This window comes from Rutilus rutilus (assembly GCF_951802725.1).
Source record: "Rutilus rutilus genome assembly, chromosome: 25".
Lineage (NCBI taxonomy): Eukaryota > Metazoa > Chordata > Actinopteri > Cypriniformes > Leuciscidae > Rutilus > Rutilus rutilus.
Genome location: NC_140229.1, coordinates 28,590,735 through 28,609,830, shown reverse-complemented (window position 1 = coordinate 28,609,830; position 19,096 = coordinate 28,590,735). Strand labels below are relative to the sequence as shown.

The following is a 19,096-nucleotide window of genomic DNA, read 5'->3' as shown; positions in this document are numbered from 1 at the left end:
TTAGTAAATGAGTTTTATACAGTTTTTAAGGAAGAAATAAGTGAGATTTTAAAAGAGATATATCAGGAGATTTTTGAGAAACAGGAAGTAGATCAGAGAATGAGTATGGGATTGATGAAACTGATTTACAAAAGAAAAGGAATTAAAAATTGTTTAAATAATTTTAGTGCAATAACAATGTTGAATACGGATATGAAGATACTAGGCAAGATTTTGGCAAATAGACTAAAAAATGTTTTACCTCTAATTAACTACCAGCCAAGCGTATGGTGTAAAGGGGAGGGATATTGCAGACATAACGAGTGGGATAAGAGATGTGATAAGCTGTTTAAATGAAAAAAAAAAAAAGGAGTGGATATGTAATCAATCTAGATTTCGAAAAGGCTTTTGATAGAGTTGAACATAGTTTTTTATTTGCAGTTTTAGAAAGTTATGGGTTTGGGAAAAATTGTAACAATTGGGTAAATTTTTTGTATAATAACGCAATGACAAAAGTTAAGTACAATGGCTTTTTAACGGAACCTTTTAAAATCACTAGATCTATTAGGCAAGGATGTCCACTTTCAGCTCAACTTCATACCTTAGTAGCAGAACCATTAGGGTTGATGATAAAAAAGGCCAAAAAATATAAAAGGTATTAGAATAGAAGAGGGAAAGGAGGAAAAAAAAGATATTCCAATATGCTGATGACACTACGTTGCTATTAAAAGATTTGGAAAGTGTAAAAGAGGTAATGAGGAAAGTAGAGAAGTATGGTAAAGGTACAGGTGCAAAAGTGAATGAAGAAAAGACGGTGTATATGAGGTTTGGTAGGGTACCAAATTTAGGTGGGCTTTTTAATTTTTTAGAGGTACAGGAGACTAAAATTCTGGGAGTGACTTTAGGGAAAGATGAGAAAGGGGCAAGAGAAAGAATGTTGGTGGGAGAAATGGAGAAGAAATTAATTTTTTGGAGAGGAAGGGCTCTAAGTTTGAAAGGGAAAATTATAGTAGTAAACACATTAATGTTGTCTAAATTATGGTATGTTTTATCTGTGAGTGCAATACCAAAATGGGTAGAAATGAGGCTGAAAAGATGTGTTACAGATTTTGTTTGGGAGAAAAAAAAAACCAAGAGTTGCCTATAACACCTTGATTGGACACTTAGATAAAGGAGGGATGGGGTTAGCGGATGTGCAATTAAAGAAGAAAAGTATGAGAATCAAAGTGGTGAAAAAATATCTAGATGAAGAAGAAAAAGGGGAATGGAAAGAAACTATGAAATATTTTCTGAACAAATGTGGAGAGTTGAAATTGGGGGACAGTGTTTTATGGATGAAAATGAAGGAGTGGATGTTTAAAGAGGTACCAGATTTTTATAAGGAAGTTTTAAAAGCTTGGGGTTTTTTTCCTCTCAAAAATAGATTTTAAACCAGAGGGGAGAAAAGAGATTTTAAATCAACCACTGTTTTTTTAACAAAAATGTTGTGAATAATGGGAAAGAAATGTTTATTAAGAAATGGTGGGAGGTTGGAATTGCAAGGGTGAGGGATATATTATATGAGATAAGAGAAGGTTTTTTACCAGTACAAGCGATAATTGATGAGTTAGAAGAGGCAAAAGAAGAGTATGACATAACTTGTGTTAAAAAACAATATGAAGAAATGAAAAAGGCAATACCAACTGAGTGGTTGAATGAAATAGAGAGGGGAGGAGAGAATGAAGAAAGAATTGAAGTGTTTTTTATAAATCAAAATAAAAGAATGGAGTTAAGATTGGGAAATGTGAAAATGTTTTACCAGGTTTTTATGGAAGAGGCTTTTAAAAAGCCAAATTCAAATGTGATGTGGTTAAGACATTTTAATGGGTTGGAGGAGGAAGAAATATGGAAAAATATGAGAGGGCCTGTAATAAGCACAGATTTGGAATGCTTAGATTATTTTATCAAGCATAATGTTATTTTTTACAGAAATGAGACTGTGTATAATGAAAAAAGAACAAAATGCTTTATGTAAGGTGTGTAAAAACCAAGATGAAGGGTTGCTACATTTGTTTTTATTTTGTGAGAAATTAAGATCCTTTTTTAAGATTTTAAAGGAAATGGTAAATGAGTTAAGGGGAAAAACAGAAGAGGGAGACTGGCAGAGAATTGTAATGTTAGGAATGGAAGAGAAGTGTAAAAACAAAGGGATTATAAATCTGCTACTTGTGATTGCAAGAAAGGCAATTTGGAAAAGAAGAAATATAGTTAAAATTAGAGATGTTTGGATAGATGTGTGGATTTTGTTTAAAAGTATGGCGAATGACTATATGTTAACACTTTATAACTATTGGAGATTGGAAGAAAAAGAGGAAGAGTTCTTTAAAATGTACACAAGTGAAGTTGAAAATATACTGAAGAAGTATAAAGTGGAAAAAATAGCATAGAATATGATTTTATGGTTGAAAAATGTTGTAAAATATTTTTCTGAGATTGTGTTGTTTTTAAATGTGAATTGTTTGTTTCTGTAAATCTTATGTATTTGTTTAAAGAATAAAAAAAAAATAAAAAAAAAACGCCCGATCTCGTCTGATCTCGGAAGCTAAGCAGAGTCGGGCCTGGTTAGTACTTGGATGGGAGACCGCCTGGGAATACCAGGTGCTGTAAGCATTTTTGTTTAAAAAAAAAAAAAGAGTCTAAGAGTTTGTTCAAAATGACAAAAATTGTCTCTGAGTTTCTTCAAAAAGCCCAGTCTTGGCAGCAGAGTTGCTTCAGAAAATCTGAAAAATCTATGAATTTCTTCAAAAAGCCCGTTTTTGGCAGCAGATTTCGCTTACGGCCATACCACTTTGAGAACGCCCTAGAGCAAGCAGGAAGTGTGTTTGACTGCAGTTGGAGAGAAAGGCTCTTCTTAAGCTTTATTATCAAATTTTTGTTTCTTTGTTTATATCTTGGAAGAAGATTTAATTTTTTGTTTATAAGGCACACGTTTAAGCTCCAAGCAGTTGATCTGCTTGGAAGCGATCTTTGTTTTGTTTGAACAACTGGACGGACCACATGGCAACGACCTAGGCATGGAAAGAGGACTGGAACAACGGATTGTGCGAAATGAAGTAAACAAAGGTTCAAGAGAGACGAATAGAGTTAATATGGATCATGAAAGACAACGGAACGTAAAGAGGAGAGTGGATTACCTGAAAGAAGCCACAGTGGTGATTGATTTGAGAGACAACATGGAGGTAAAAGCTGAAGATATCATTAAAGCAGTAACACAGAAGATTGGTTTTGGCAAACTGTTGGCTGTGAGACCAAGGCATGGCAGGGAATATGAGCTGACATTGGAAGTGTGTGGGTGTTTGCGACGTGTTGGTGGACGGAATGGAAATTAAGGGCGAATTCTTCGAAGTAAGGAGGTTGGAGGTAAAAGAGCACATGGTATCTTTTCTTCGCCTGCCGGCATATTTAGAGGATGAAGTGATTGAGGACAAATTGAAATTTTGGGGAGTCACTCCACTAATGAAAATAAGGAGAAGAGTATATCCAAAAACTAATATTGCGGACGGAACGAGGTATGTGAAAGTCAAATTTCCTAAAGAAGTAACTTCACTGCCATATAGAGCAAAATTCGAAACTGCAGATGGCACACAGTACTTTAGGGTGATTCACGATGGACAGGAAAAACTGTGTCGCTTGTGTATGCAGCCAGGACATATCATAAGGGACTGTCCTGATTTTAAATGCTTCGAATGCTATGAGCAAGGACATTTTGCGAAAGACTGTAGAGCTGATAAATGTCCTGATTGTAAGAAAGCATTTATGAGATGTGATTGTGAAAGTGAACATGAAGAAGAGATTAATGAGGAAACGGAAAATGGTGAATATGAGGATGCTATGGAAATGATGGACACTGTCAATAATGGAGAAAGGAGGATGTAACTGTAGTAGACAATGAAGATAGTAAAGGGCATGTGCAAGAAAAGGGTGGAGACAAGGAGTCAGGGAGAGGAGAGCGGGATGAGATGGAGGGAATTATGGAAGAAGGTATTGTGGGCCCAGTGGATGTTACAATAAAAGAGAGGAGGGGGGATAAAAATGAGAAGGTGCAAGTTGAGGAATGCATAGAAGTTAATTTGGAGGAGCTAAGGAGGGGAATGAAAAGAGGAATATTGAATAAACACAATGTAGAAGAAAGTAGAGAAAAAGGACAGAGAAGGAGAATGAGCTTAAGTGCAAAAGAAGATGAAGATTTAATGGAGAAGGGGGGAGAAAAGAATGAAACATGAATGTGTTGTTTTTAATGACTATGTATTGTTTCAATCAATGTTAGAGGATTAACTAATGTGGATAAATTTGGGAAACTGAAAGAGATATGTAAAAAAGCTGATGTAATATTACTGCAGGAAACATTTTGGAAAGATGAAATGATGAACAGCTTTAAAACAAGGTCAAGGTCAAGGTCAAGGTCAAGTTTATTTCTATAGCACCTTAAAACAACACGAATGTTGACCAAAGTGCTTTACAATCTCAGCACAGATGCACATACAATTAAAACATAGCATATCAAATAATTCAAACCAAAAACACATAAAAGAGCCTAGTAACGACACAAAAAAGTGCAATTACATGATCATTTCAAAAATGCATACAGCATTTAGACGCATTTTAATATGATTTTTAAAACAAGATGGAAAGGAGGAATTTATTATAATAACGGAGAAGGGGGGATAGGGAAAGGAGTTGCTGTTTTATGTAAAAGAAACATGAGTGATGATGTTGAAATCATTTACAAGGATAAAGAAGGAAAATGCATTATTGTGAAAATGACTATAGGAGGGGAAACATTATTTCTGTGTAATGTACATGCACCAAATGCAGAGGCAGAAAAGAAAATGTTTTTTAATCATTTGAATGGCCTGATAGAAAAATGGGAGAGGGTTATTCTAATGGGTGATTTCAATACAGTTTTCATTAGAATGGATATAACAAATGACATGGTCTATAAAAGAGATAGTGGGAGAGAAGAATTGCTTAAATTAATGGATAAATATGATTTAATAGACATATGGAGAGAGATGAATGAGGGTATAAAAGAATTCTCAAGACGACAGCTGGTAAAAGATCAAATGAAACAAAGTAGAATAGACTTTATGTTGATTAAAAGGAATATGAGGAGAAAGATTGATAAGATATATTATAAGATGACTTCTTTAAGCGACCATGGAATGTTAATGGTACATTTGAATGAAACGGGTGGAGAGAGGAAAGGGGGTATGGTGTTTAAATAATTAACTTTTAAAAGATGAAGGGTATAAAATGAATGTATGAAATAAATAAATGTATGAAGAAGATAAGAGGGTATGGTGGGATAATGTAAAGTATGTTTTCAATAAGGTACAGTAGTTTGATACAAATTATTAAGAGGAAAGAGGAACTAACAGTTAGAAATGTTTTGAAAGAAGAATTACAAAAGGAGAATGGGGATGTAGAAAAGATTTTAGTATATGAGAGCAGACTAAAGGAGATTGAAGAAGAAAAATGTAGAGGTGCTATGATAAGTAGTAGAGCAAAACATGTAATAGAAGGAGAAAGGTGCACAAAATTCTTTTTTAGCTTAGAAGAAAATAGACAAAAGGCTGATACAATAAAGGAGGTTCTAAAACAGGATGGAAGTAGAACAAAGGAAATCAAAGAGATATTGGGAAGTGTAAAAGAGTTTTATGCACATCTTTTTAAAAGTGAAGGGACACAAGAAGAAGAAAAACAGTTTTTATTTAGTAAGATTAAAACAAAAGTAACTAAAGACGATAAAGAAAGGTGTGATACGGATCTTTTAGATGAAGAAATAGAGGTAGCAATATCACAGTTGAATAATGGCAAAAGTCCAGGAGCAGACGGATTGACCAGTGAATTTTATAAGGCTTTCAAGAAAACATTAAAGGGATACTCCACTTTTTTCGGAAATATGCTCATTTTACAACTCCCCCAGAGTTAAACAGTTGAGTTTTACCGTTTTAGAATCCATTCAGCCGAACTCCGGGTCTGACGGTACCACTTTTAGCATAGCTTAGCATAGATCATTGATTCAGACGAGTCCAGTAGCATTTCTTTCAAAATGACCAAAGAGTTTCAATATTTTTCCTATTTAAAACTTGACTCTTCTGTAGTTAAACCGTGTACTAAGATCGACGGAAAATGAAAAGTTGCGATTTTCTAAGCCTATATGGCTAGGAACTACTCTCATTCCGGCGTAATAATCAAGGAACTGTGTGGCCGTACCATGGGTGCAGCAGGCGTAGTGATATGACGCAGCGCCTAAAAATAGTCCCCAGCTCGGTAACTTCTTCCAACGTGACCGGGACTAAGTTTGTCTAACCTATTAGACCTATTTTCAGGCGCTGCGTCATATCACTACGCCTGCTGCACCCATGGTACGGCCGCACAGTTCCTTGATTATTACGCCGGAATGAGAGTAGTTCCTAGCCATATAGGCTTAGAAAATCGCAACTTTTCATTTTCCGTCGATCTTAGTACACGGTTTAACTACAGAAGAGTCAAGTTTTAAATAGGAAAAATATTGAAACTCTTTGGTCATTTTGAAAGAAATGCTACTGGACTCGTCTGAATCAATGATCTATGCTAAGCTATGCTAAAAGTGGTACCGTCAGACCCGGAGTTCGGCTGAATGGATTCTAAAACGGTAAAACTCATCTTTTTAACTCTGGGGGAGTTGTAAAATGAGCATATTTCCGAAAAAAGTGGAGTATCCCTTTAACACCGGTTTTAAAAGAAATATATAAGGAAATATATGATAAAGGGGAAGCAAGTCAATTGATGAGAATCAATGGAATGGTGAAATTAATTTTTAAGAAAAGAGGTGATTCAGCAGATTTAAAGAACTATAGGCCTATATCAATGTTAAATACGGACTTTAAAATATTGGCCAAAGTCTTGGCTAATCGATTAAAGCGATAGTTCACTTTGAAATACATTTTTGATATGTTTTAGCTTACCTCAAGGGCATCCAATATGTAGGTGTCTTTGTTTCTGCAGTAGTTTCAATTTTGATATTTTTAGGTCAAACCGTTCTTGTCTGTCAGTCATATAATGCAGGTCTATGGTCACTGGCTCAAAACACAAGCACAGAGTCCAAATTAAAACAATTCCCCATCGTCCAAATGAAACAATTCCCCATCATAAGTACACATTGATGGCCTAAGACACGAAACGAGCGGTTTGTGTGAGAAAACGAACAGTATTAATATCGTTGTTATCTCTTGAAAACAGCACACGTCCAAATGATCTGACGGCGATATAGATATAAACATAGATGTCGCCTTGGCTACTGCAGTTCATTGGAACGAAACCGTAGCCAAGCGACATCTAGTGTATATATCTATACCCGCCCGCGGGCGGGAATAGATGTATACACTAGATGTCGCCTTCGCTACTGCAGTTCATTGGAACGAAACCGTAGCCAAGGCGACATCTATGTATATATCTATACCCGCCCGCGCCGTCAGATCATTTGGACGTGTGCTGTTTTCAAGAGATAACAACGATATAATACTGTTCGTTTTCTCACACAAACCGCTCGTTTCGTGTCTTAGGCCATCAATGTGTACTTATGATGGGGAATTGTTTCATTTGGACGATGGGGAATTGTTTTAATTTAGACTCTGTGCTTGTGTTTTGAGACAATGACCATCGACCTGCATTATATGACTGACAGACAAGAACGGTTTGACCTAAAAATATCAAAATTGAAACTACTGCAGAAACAAAGACACCTACATCTTGGATGCCCTTGAGGTAAGCTAAAACATTTCAAAAATTAATTTCAAAGTGAACTATCCCTTTAAAGCATGTTTTACCAGAAATAATAACAACGAATCAAGCATATTCAATTATAGGGAGAGAAATTACAGATACGGTAAGTAATATAAGGGATAAAATAAGTTATATGATAGAAAGTAAAAAGGAGGGATATATGGTTAGTATAGACTTAGAAAAAGCCTTCGATAGGGTAGAACATGATTTTTTATTTGAACTTTTAGAGAAATTTGGTTTCGGCGATAAGTTTGTAAAATGGATTAGGTCTTTATATAAAGATGCAATTAGTTTTGTGAAGTGTAATGGTTTTATGACAGATGTTTTTAGCATAACAAGGTCAATAAGACAGGGTTGCCCTTTATCTGCATTATTATATAGTATTGTAGCTGAACCTTTAGGTTTAGCAGTTGCAGAAGATGAAAATATTAAAGGAGTTGGCTTTGGTGGAATGAGGAAAGAACAAAAAATTTACCAATACGCGGACGACACAACTTTAATTTTAAAGGATATTGAGAGCATTGAAGGAGCTATGGGGAAAATACAAAAATATTGTAAGGGTTCAGGAGCAAAAGTAAATATAGATAAAACTGTAATGATGAGAATAGGAACGGCAAAACGATTACCTGACTATCTTAATTTTAAAGAGGAGACAGAAAACATGAAAATTCTGGGAATTCGAATTGGGAAGGAGGAAAAGAAAACTAGAGACATAATATGGGATGAGATTCTAGGAGGAATTGAGAGAAGATTGATATTTTGGAGACAAAGATTTTTGAACCTGAGAGGGAAAATTTTGATTGTGAATGCTCTGATGCTGTCAAAAATATGGTATGCTTTAGAGGTAACTCCATTACCAATTTGGGTTTATAAGAAGTTGAAAACATGTATTTTAAAATTTATATGGGATGGCAAACCAGCAAAGATAGCATACGACACAATGATAGGGCCTGTTGAGAAGGGGGGTTTAGGTTTGTTAGATCCTGTTTTAAGAATGAAGAGTCTGAGGGTTAAGATAATGAAGAAATTCTTAAATAAGGATAATAGACAAGAGTGGAAAGACGGAATGGAATTTTTTCTAAATAAGTGTGGAGGTCTTAATATGGGCGAGGGAATAATATGGATGAAACTGAAGGAACATATGTTAAAGGGTATACCAGAATTCTATAGAGAAGTTTTAGGGGCGTGGAATTTTTTTTTACCGACAGTTGTGTATAAGCCAGAAGGAATGAAAGAGTTTTTGAATCATCCATTGTTTCTAAATTCTAATGTGTTATATGACGAGAAGGAATTATATTTTAAACAATGGATTGCAGCTGGAATAGTTAAAGTTAGAGATATTTTGTATGAGGTAATAGATGGCTTTATACCACTTCAAGGTATAATAGATGAAATTGAGGGGATTGGAGAAGAGGTAGCAAGGGGTATAGTAAAACAACAATTTGACAAAATCAAAAAAGCAATTCCCAAAGAATGGATAGAAGGAATAGAAAAAAGGGATGAAGGAAAGGGAAAGGTTGAAGTGTTATTAAAAGAAAGCGGGAATAAACATGCAATTCAATCATGTTCCCTAAAAAAAATTTATAATTACTTTAGAATGATGGTATTTGTTCAACCAATAGCAAATAGTTTTTGGACTAGGTTATTCCCAGGGACTGAAACTGAAAACATTTGGGGAAATTTAAGAATAAGATACATGGATCCAATGATTGAGAATTTAAATTTTCTTTTAAGACATAATGTTGTTTATACAAAAATGAGACTATGTAAAATGAGGATTGCACAGAACGCAATATGCAATGTTTGTAAAAATGAGGATGAAGGGTTTTTACATTTGTTTCTATTTTGTTCGAATCTTCAGGATTTTATGGGAAAGATAAAAAAATTTGTAGAAGGAATCTTGGAAGAAAGAATTGAACAACAAAGTGAATGGAATAAAGTATTTCTACTTGGACTAAAAGGAAGGGGGGGAAATAAATATATAGTTAACTTTATTCTACATGTGGCAAGATATGCAATATGGTGTAGACGAAATGTCATGAAGGGAAAACAAGGTAACATTAATATGTGGTTTTTCTTTAAAATGAAGCTGGAAGGTCATTTGCAGATCTTGTTTGAATATTTCAGCTTGAATGGACAAACTGAGAGGTTTTACAAAACAATTACAGGGAATGACACAAGAGTAATGGAATGTTTTTATGAATATAAGATAAATATGCCAAAGTAATTATGCTTGTAACGTGTGGGTATCTATGGATGGGGAAATTTATATGAAAACATGTTAATTGAATCCTGTAATGAGATGATGTATTGCAAATGATTTATGTACATGTAAACTGTGAAAAGTTTCATATAAAAAAAAAATTATAATAAATAAAAAAAAAAAGAACGCCCGATCTCGTCTTATCTCGGAAGTTAATGCTGGGTACACACCAAAAGATTTTTTTACATCTTATAATATTTTCAAAATGTGACAGACCACAAACATGAGGACAAAAAATCCTAGATTTAAGCTCCTTTAGTGTGTGGTGTGCCATGATGTGACAAAGACAGCACACCACACACAAACAGATTTTCAACCAGAGTCTCGACTGTGAACACAGGAAATCTCGCAAAATCTCGCGAGACTTCAGAAAAAGCATGACGGACAACATGCAGGAAGAAATTGCGATAGTGTTTGGAATGATTTTCACAGAAAATTCACGTGAAAAAAACATTGTACCTACCATTATATATAACCTTTTATACAGAAATATATTCATTCTTTATTGTCTTTATTTATTCTTTATTGGATTTATTGTCTCTTTAGAAAAAGTTATTTAATCCCTCTATAGAACCTCACTGAACCCTTAACTGAACCCTTTTTTTTTTTTTATTGATTTTAAGAATGACAATTACAGTCAGGGGGTACAAAGAGTAAAGCCGATAAACAAACATAAAAAGACATATACATAAACAGTGACAAACTTAAAAGTTAAACAAAAATTTGAAAATGTTTACAGATTGAAACGCACTTTGCAGCTTTCTTATTTTTCAAACTCAATATTGTGTTTTGGTATTGTAAAATTTCTGCACTTAAAATGAAAAACAGAGGCTTGTTTCCTCGAAATTTACACTTATGAATAGGCCTACTTAATCTCAACATTAAGCTTCCTGCAAGTGTGTGTGTGTGTGTGTGTGTGTGTGTGTGTGTGTGTGTGTGTGTGTGTGTGTGTGTGTGTGTGTGTGTGTGTGTGTGTGTGAGAGAGAGAATGACCGTGTCTTCCATCATCTCGCTTTCTGATTGGATATTGTTTTGTTTCACGTGATAATCTCCAGAACGTGCGCGCGTTTGTCCTCGGGGTTCCCCCCACACATCAGGATTTCTGATCGTAAATATTAAACATGTTTAATATTTACGATTCGCGATCGGAGTGGCTCCGACGTTCTTCCGAGCAGGTTCAGACACTCTTAACACACCTCACACCAAGGGAAAATCTCATAAAATAATCTGTTAAACCATCAAGATAATCGGGACATAGCTAGGATTGTCGGAAGGGGGGAAATCGGCCCAAAATCAGCCCGATTATCTTTTGGTGTGTACCCAGCATAAGCAGAGTTGGGCCTGGTTAGTACTTGGATGGGAGACCGCCTGGGAATACCAGGTGCTGTAAGCATTTTTGGTTTAAAAAAAAAAAAAGGAGTCTAAGAGTTTGTTCAAAATGCCTAAAATTGTCTCTGATTTCAACCTGGTCTCACAGGATTCCGTGAAATGTCCACGTGCCCTTAACTCAAAATCCGTGGAGCCATCACGGAATCGCCCCAAATTCCGTGATGCGGCCACGGATATTACTCCAATGCAAGTCAATGACACTGACCTTCCGTGGTCCACACACGGATACCCGTTTCAATGACGGAGTACAGATCTCACTCAATCGACGTGCTTTCTCATTTGGAAACGCAACATTTGAAGTATTTGTGAACTTTTCCAACATCAAATGCCATAATGACGTTAACCTGACTGTTATTGAAGCTATTGCATTGTCCTGTCATCATAAAATTTCGGTTTGTTTCAGTTAGCCTAACCAAAGTCCCGTGATGGCACCACGGACCTCAACAACCTGACCTCACTCATGGACGTTGTAATGTTGCTGGCTTGTTTAGGAACTTATAAGCTTTAGGTCGACTGTGTTGCAATGGCATATAATTAACTTGACATTTTGTCTCGTCCTGTCATCATAAAATCCAGTTTGATGGCGTTTTACACCTATTGCTCGCTTGGCTATATCAGATCTAAAATCTGTGATAGGAGCACGGAGTGAGTCTGTGGTGAGACCACGGATAACTCCAACGCGCAAGTCAATGACACTCATCTTCCGTGGTCCACACACGGATACCCGTTTCAATGACAGAGAACAGATCTCACTCAATGGACGTGCTTTCTCATTTGGAAACACAACATTTTAAGTATTTATTTATTTTCCAACACCAAATACCATAAAGACTTTAACCTCTCTGTTATTGTAGCTATTGCATTGTCCAGCCATCATAAAAATTCAGTCTGATTCTGTTAGCCAAACTGAAGTCCCGTGATGGCACCACGGACCTCAACAACCTGACCTCACTCACTGGATGGTGTGATGTTGCTCACTTGTTTAGACACTTGAAAGCTTTATGTCGACTGTGTTGCAATTTTGTCTTGTCCTGTCATCATAAAATCCAGTTTGATGGCGTTTTACACCTATTGCTCGCTTGGCTATATCAGATCTAAAATCTGTGATAGGAGCACGGAGTGAGTCTGTGGTGAGACCACGGATAACTCCAACGCGCAAGTCAATGACACTCATCTTCCGTGGTCCACACACGGATACCCGTTTCAATGACAGAGAACAGATCTCACTCAATGGACGTGCTTTCTCATTTGGAAACACAACATTTTAAGTATTTATTTATTTTCCAACACCAAATACCATAAAGACTTTAACCTCTCTGTTATTGTAGCTATTGCATTGTCCAGCCATCATAAAAATTCAGTCTGATTCTGTTAGCCAAACTGAAGTCCCGTGATGGCACCACGGACCTCAACAACCTGACCTCACTCACTGGATGTTGTAATGTTGCTCACTTGTTTAGAGACTTGAAAGCTTTATGTCGACTGTGTTGCAATTTTGTCTTGTCCTGTCATCATAAAATCCAGTTTGATGGCGTTTTACACCTATTGCTCGCTTGGCTATATCAGATCTAAAATCTGTGATAGGAGCACGGATTGAGTCTGTGGTGAGACCACGGATAACTCCAACGTTCGTGATGTGGTCACGTAATTTAATCTATTGATTCGTGCCACGGACACGTTATTTCTGCCTGTCGGCTGCAGCAGAGAAGCTGTTTAATCAACATTTATTCACGAGATCTTATCGTGGTTTATGTATTTTTTTTTTATGTTATTATTTCGGTCTTATTGCCAGGGAAGCTGGATTGGTTTGCTGTTTATTGATCTTTTTTAAATGATATTTTATTAGTAGGAAATCGCGCTGAAGAAGTCTCGTTCCGAACACATCGCGATATTTGGCATCAGTTCACGTGTGTCAGCTGTTGGTAAGTAGCCTAGTAAATAAATACATAAATACGCTGTCCTAATAATGTGTGATATAATGTCTTTTCTGTTTATCGATATTAATCTGCCAAATATATCTGCCATTTCCACGGAGACTTTGCGTTTCATTGCTTTCTAATTCAAAATATATGATTAAACACTGCCTGTCACGTGACGTGCTATAGGCTTAGATATTCATATCAGATTAAAAATAGTACAATTAGTTCCAAAGTTGTATTTGTAGTAGAAGCACAGTAAAAACAACACTTACCATGCTTTTACCACAGTAACATTAGTTTTACTGTGATAGGGTGTGGTAAAAGGACAGTAACCACAAAACTTACCATGCTTTTACCACACTATTGGTAGTTTTAATGTGATACTTATTGTAAATGCACAGTAACCACAACACTTACCATGCTTTTACCACAGTAACCCTAGTTTTACTGTGATAGGGTGTGGTAAAAGGACAGTAACCACAAAACTTACCATGCTTTTACCTCTGTATTGATAGTTTTAAAGTGATATTTGATGTAAATGCATATTAACCACAACACTTGCCATGCTTTTAACGCTTTATAATGTAACATCCAATATGTGTAAGGTAAATCAGTACTTTTTCCTTTAAATAATCCTATATATTATACATAATTATATTTTCTTTTCTCTTTTTCCAGCTGAAAAGACCAAAAGGGCCTTTCGGACTCAGTCAGCCCATTATTGTTTGAGGAGAAGTAAACGGAGGAGACGGAAAGCTGCAAAGGCAAATATTCACAATGGTATGTATGTGTTGGGTTTTAACCCTAAATCAAACATTTTATCAAGCATTTGTTGTTTCTTAAAACTTTTCTCACAAAACCCATATCCCAATCAGTACAAACATAGTCTGAAAGTCTTAATAATTCACAAGATTTAACAAGTTGTCAAATTCGTACGATACTCGTACATATTTGTATACTCGTACACAATCCTGCAGCTTTTACTCCTAGTGCTGTCATTGGCTACTGCCTCAATTCCTGTACATATTTATCGCGATATTTGTAAATCAGTTGCGCCACTTCTTGGAAAGTTGTCGGATATCACACACACTGTCAGAAAGTTTATATTAATTGCAAATTGGTCCCCGTCTGTTCATGTTCCAGTGATACATGATGTCTCTCCACACCTCATAACCTACCTCTGTTTGCAAGAGTGGAAAAGCTTATCTGACTTGTCACATGACATCAGATACTCGATTATTTTGTCATAATCAGAATGTTACACTGCTGATAACTGTCCCGTTTGCATGTAAATCATTTTCGTATGATTATTGCTTGCTATTAAAGACATACTTTTATTCATAGAAATGCCCACATATCAGTGAACTTATAACATAAAAATGCTTTTAACATTTAATTATGCAACACTCTTTACAGAAAACATATCATACAGTTATAAACTGACTATTTGCAAGTAATGTATTAAAATGACCTTCCTTTCTGTTTTGCAGGATTGCTTAGTCCTTTTTTTTAAAGCTCTACAATATCAAACTCAACAGCTCTTTTAGGAGCCAACCATTACAAGAGCTACTAGTGAGTCGCAGCGAATCTTGCCGTGATCAGCCCTTCCCAGGTGAAGTTTCTAGAATATTGCAATCAGTATTTACTCATCAAATGTTCTCTCCTGAATCATATGGTAAATTAACTTATTTAATACTGTCTTAATTTATGTTTCAGGAACAATAGTAATTGCACATAGAGTAAGTCGAGACTATCTTGTTTTACAGCAGAGAAGGAAGACCAGTCCTTATATCAACGCAAGCTAATCGAATAAGTCCTTTGTTTCGGGTGAGGAAGGAACATCTGGTGCCCAAAGAAGACAGAAAAGTGAGCGAGTCCATTGGTATGTCTTGAATTGAAACAATGCTGTAAAATGTAGTACATAATTTGATGTTGACAATTTTACATTGTACAGGTTTTCACTTGGTTTTTGATCATGTGAAGCTCTTGAAACAAGTGACAGAAGAGTATGTTGTCTGGAAAGAAATCAAGCATCACTGGCAAAGGCTCAAAAGAGACAATGCCTTTCTTAAAAATCTTTTAAAATAGGTTGCTGTTGATATGGGTAAAATAGTTTTTGTTCAGTACTTAGCTTATATTATGTGCTCCAATATATATATATATATATATATATATATATATATATATATATATATATATATATATATATATATATATATATGGGACTCGAGTCATATGACTTGACTCGAGTCAGACTTAAGTCGCAAATTTTAGGACTTGAGACTTGCTTGACAAATATTAATAAAAGACTTGACTTGAGACTTGACTCGGACTTGAGGTAAATGACTTGAAATAACTTGTCTTTTTAAAAATAAATATCTGTATTTGAACGCACTGCAACCATCACGTGAGGCAGCAGGCAAGCAGAGAGCACTAACGAACGACGTAAGAGCAGTGAGTGACTGAACATGGAAGACGCCACGACAAAAATATTTAAGTTCGGCTGCAAGGACTATGTGCATTTGTGATACAGCAACCACCACGTCGAATTTCATTCGACACTTCAAATCCCACAAACAAATGTAAGTGACGAAGTCAGTCATAGTTTTCAGCTGTTGCTAACGTCTTGGCTAGTAAAAGGTTACTTTACTAGTTGTATGATAGACTTGACGTTTTGTACAAGGCAGTCGAATATTAATGGGGGAAAAAAATACAAAAATCCTTTATTTTGTCATGATGGCTTTAATATTTTAACAACAGGTTACAAGCACACATAACGCACTCGTTGCGACTAACGTTACTGTGCAGCTTTTCACACTGGGTTAGGACAAACAGCTAGGAAAGAGAAAATTTAAATAATACAAGAAGTATCTCACTCAATATTATATGCATTTTTTATGTGTGGATCTTGATTTGTACATGGTCATTCGTGATTTTGTTGATTGTTAATTTTGACTTGTATTTATTTATTTATTTGTTCGATTTATTTCTATATTGGGTGAGATACGTTTTCTTTGTATTATTTGAATTTTCTCTCCTGCTTGTCCTGTACAGTGACCAGGTGATTGTTATACGAGTATTTAATTGCTACTCAGTCAAGAGAACTCCGAACTCCATGTTGTAACTTGGTCACACACCCTGACGAAGGCTCATTAGCCGCAACGCGTAGGTGTGCAAGTACTTGTCACCTGATTTTAAAATATTAAAGCCATGATGAAATAAAGGCTTTCTATATATTTTTATTAAGATTCGAGTGCCTTGGATTAATGATTTTTTTATGATCTGAATAATTCCTTACATACAAAAGCACAGAGAAAAAATATTATTTTCTTGAAAACAAAAATGAAAATCGGGCTAAAATATGCCATATCCCAGGGTTGACTTGAATGTTAAAAGAAATATAAAAAAAAAAATGTAGGCCTAACTGTAATTTTCATAAGTTTGTTATGATCAGTGGCATCATGAAGACATTTCAAAATGCAGAATGAAACAAGATAACATTTAATAAATAGCGTAACTCTATAATGGCTTTAAAGTAAGCAGACTCCACCTGCCCCCTCTTAAACATGTGAAATTGTCTAAAATTGTCACGTTTCCTACAGCAAGCCAACCAATTAACCTATATACCTGTTAAATGAAACGCAATGTGTCGATTCAAATTACAGATTTTTATATAATGATAAAGTTTAAATTATCCAATGAATAGATGAAATATGCCCAAGTCATTTTTGTTTCTCTTCTCTCGGTGTGGAGGTATTCTTCATACCTAAACAAAGGCCACATTTTTATTGTAGTAGTAACCACTCAGCTGTATGTGGAAATGCATATTTAAAAAAAAATGTTGCAAATAAAACCATAGTCCACAACTTCTGTAGTTTTAACTTATTTTAATATATAAATTCAGTGAAATCATCAAACGTTTGTATGACTTGCCAGTGACTTGTAACCCAAGCTACGACTTGACTTGACTTGCTTGACATAAAGCAGTGACTTGACTTGACTTGCTTTTCACAAAATTGACTTGGACTTGCTTGAGACTCGAAGGTTAAGACTTGAGACTTACTTGTGACTTGCACATGTGTGACTTACTCCCACCTCTGATATATATATAATAAATACTTCAATGTGTATATTATATAATGTACTGACTGCTGCTTTGTAAATTTATGTAAGGAACAGGCAACTCTGGCCCTTTGCATTCTACTTTTTGAGGTTAGTTAAGAGTTAACCTCCAACCCTAATCGAGCACATCTGAAAATTTTAACCAAAGTCTTCAGGTTTATTTCTAGACAATAGGCAGGAGGGTTTGAGGTCGGAGCTAAATCTGCAGGACAGTGGACGCTGAGGGCCAGAGTAAACCATCACTGCTTTAAATCATGCAGAACATAAGCTGACCCGACTGGCCATTAAACAACTTTATTTGAATGGTTTCTGTTTTCTGTTTTACTTTCAGACCAGGACTGGAGAACGCCTGACAATGGGATGTTGAGACTTCTTCTTCTGGTTGAGAAAAAGCTACACCACATCAGTGATCACATCTTCTGTTCTTCAACTGAACAAACTGTTTAGACGAGGAAGAAGAACACGAACATGATAGAGACGTACAGGGAAGAGCAAGAAACCAGTTTAGCTGTGATAATGAATCATTATTTTCCAACACAATATCAAATCTGTTTTCTGTAGGTGACTGAATATGATTCTCTGGCACTAATTTTATGGCTTCAGCAGCTGTGAATGGACTATTATGATGTTAATGTATTTTTGAAGACACATTTTTATTTATCTTGAATCTCATTTGTCTTTATGCTACTTTATTAACTTTATTCTGTGTCCTCCAATAAAGTGTTGTTTAATAAAGTATGGTGACTATTGTGTATTGAAAGTGGTGTTTGGTACAGTAAATAGACATTTTTATTTGAGAATTTTTAATTTCTTATTTCTTTAGTTTAATTAATTAAAAAATAACTAGGCCTACATAAAATTAATAACTTATAAATTACTACATATAATTAATGACCATGATTCTTTTACTTGGGACATAAAAAATGTAGATCTGGTTAATGATATTTGGGACAACAATGCAACAAAAGTTGCACATACTTGCATGTATGCCAGTTTGCAGTGAAATAAAAGGAAGCTATGTGAATAACAAGAGGCTACAGTGGCTATCTTGCTATAAATACTTAACGCTTAATTGAAGATGATCCATGTTGATCATTCTAGCACATCTACAACTGCTTTTTGAATGAAAGCATATATCACTGATGTCAGGCATATAAGCAGCAATCAGGGGGTGAAAAGGAAATGTTGGCACTGTTTTTTTGTTGTTTTACTGAATGGTGCATTACCCTTGTGTAATAGTAATAGTGTGTGTAGATCTGTGTAGATTGCATGGCCCAGCAATGGCCCCCAGAAGAGCAAACAAATGCACATTTCAAATGGCTGTAACTCGAAGTCCGGTTAGTGTATCAAAGAGAAAATCGGCAGGACGACTGCTTATGCTATGTATAATAAATAATGTTGGCCACAGTTTTCAGATATATATGGAAAGCTGGCATAAAGGTTATTTTTAAAGTGCTCACAGTAAAATATAAAATTTCAGCCTGTCCCTCATATATGTCATAAAGGTTTGCGCAATGAAGATATCCAGTTGTCCATTAAATATATAATTTATTTAACATTTATTGTTTTATTACTAAACGTTTTATACTACATTACCCACATATCTCTGTCATTCTAT

The 19,096-nt window shown here is 35.4% G+C and overlaps 1 long non-coding RNA gene across 3 annotated transcripts; it reads left to right on the top strand.

Moving 5' to 3' along the window:
* Window positions 1-13,207: 13,207 nt before the first annotated feature.
* LOC311285477 lies at window positions 13,208-18,206 on the top strand. 3 transcript variants are annotated; one of them, XR_014626364.1, is made up of 5 exons: window positions 13,208-13,359; window positions 14,035-14,136; window positions 14,847-14,968; window positions 15,126-15,238; window positions 17,810-18,206. It is a non-coding gene; the product is annotated as an uncharacterized lncRNA (long non-coding RNA). The 3 variants fall into 3 exon arrangements; XR_014626365.1 differs by having other exon boundaries at window positions 15,123-15,238; XR_014626366.1 differs by having other exon boundaries at window positions 14,847-15,031; window positions 15,123-15,238.
* The last annotated feature ends 890 nt before the right edge of the window (window positions 18,207-19,096 follow it).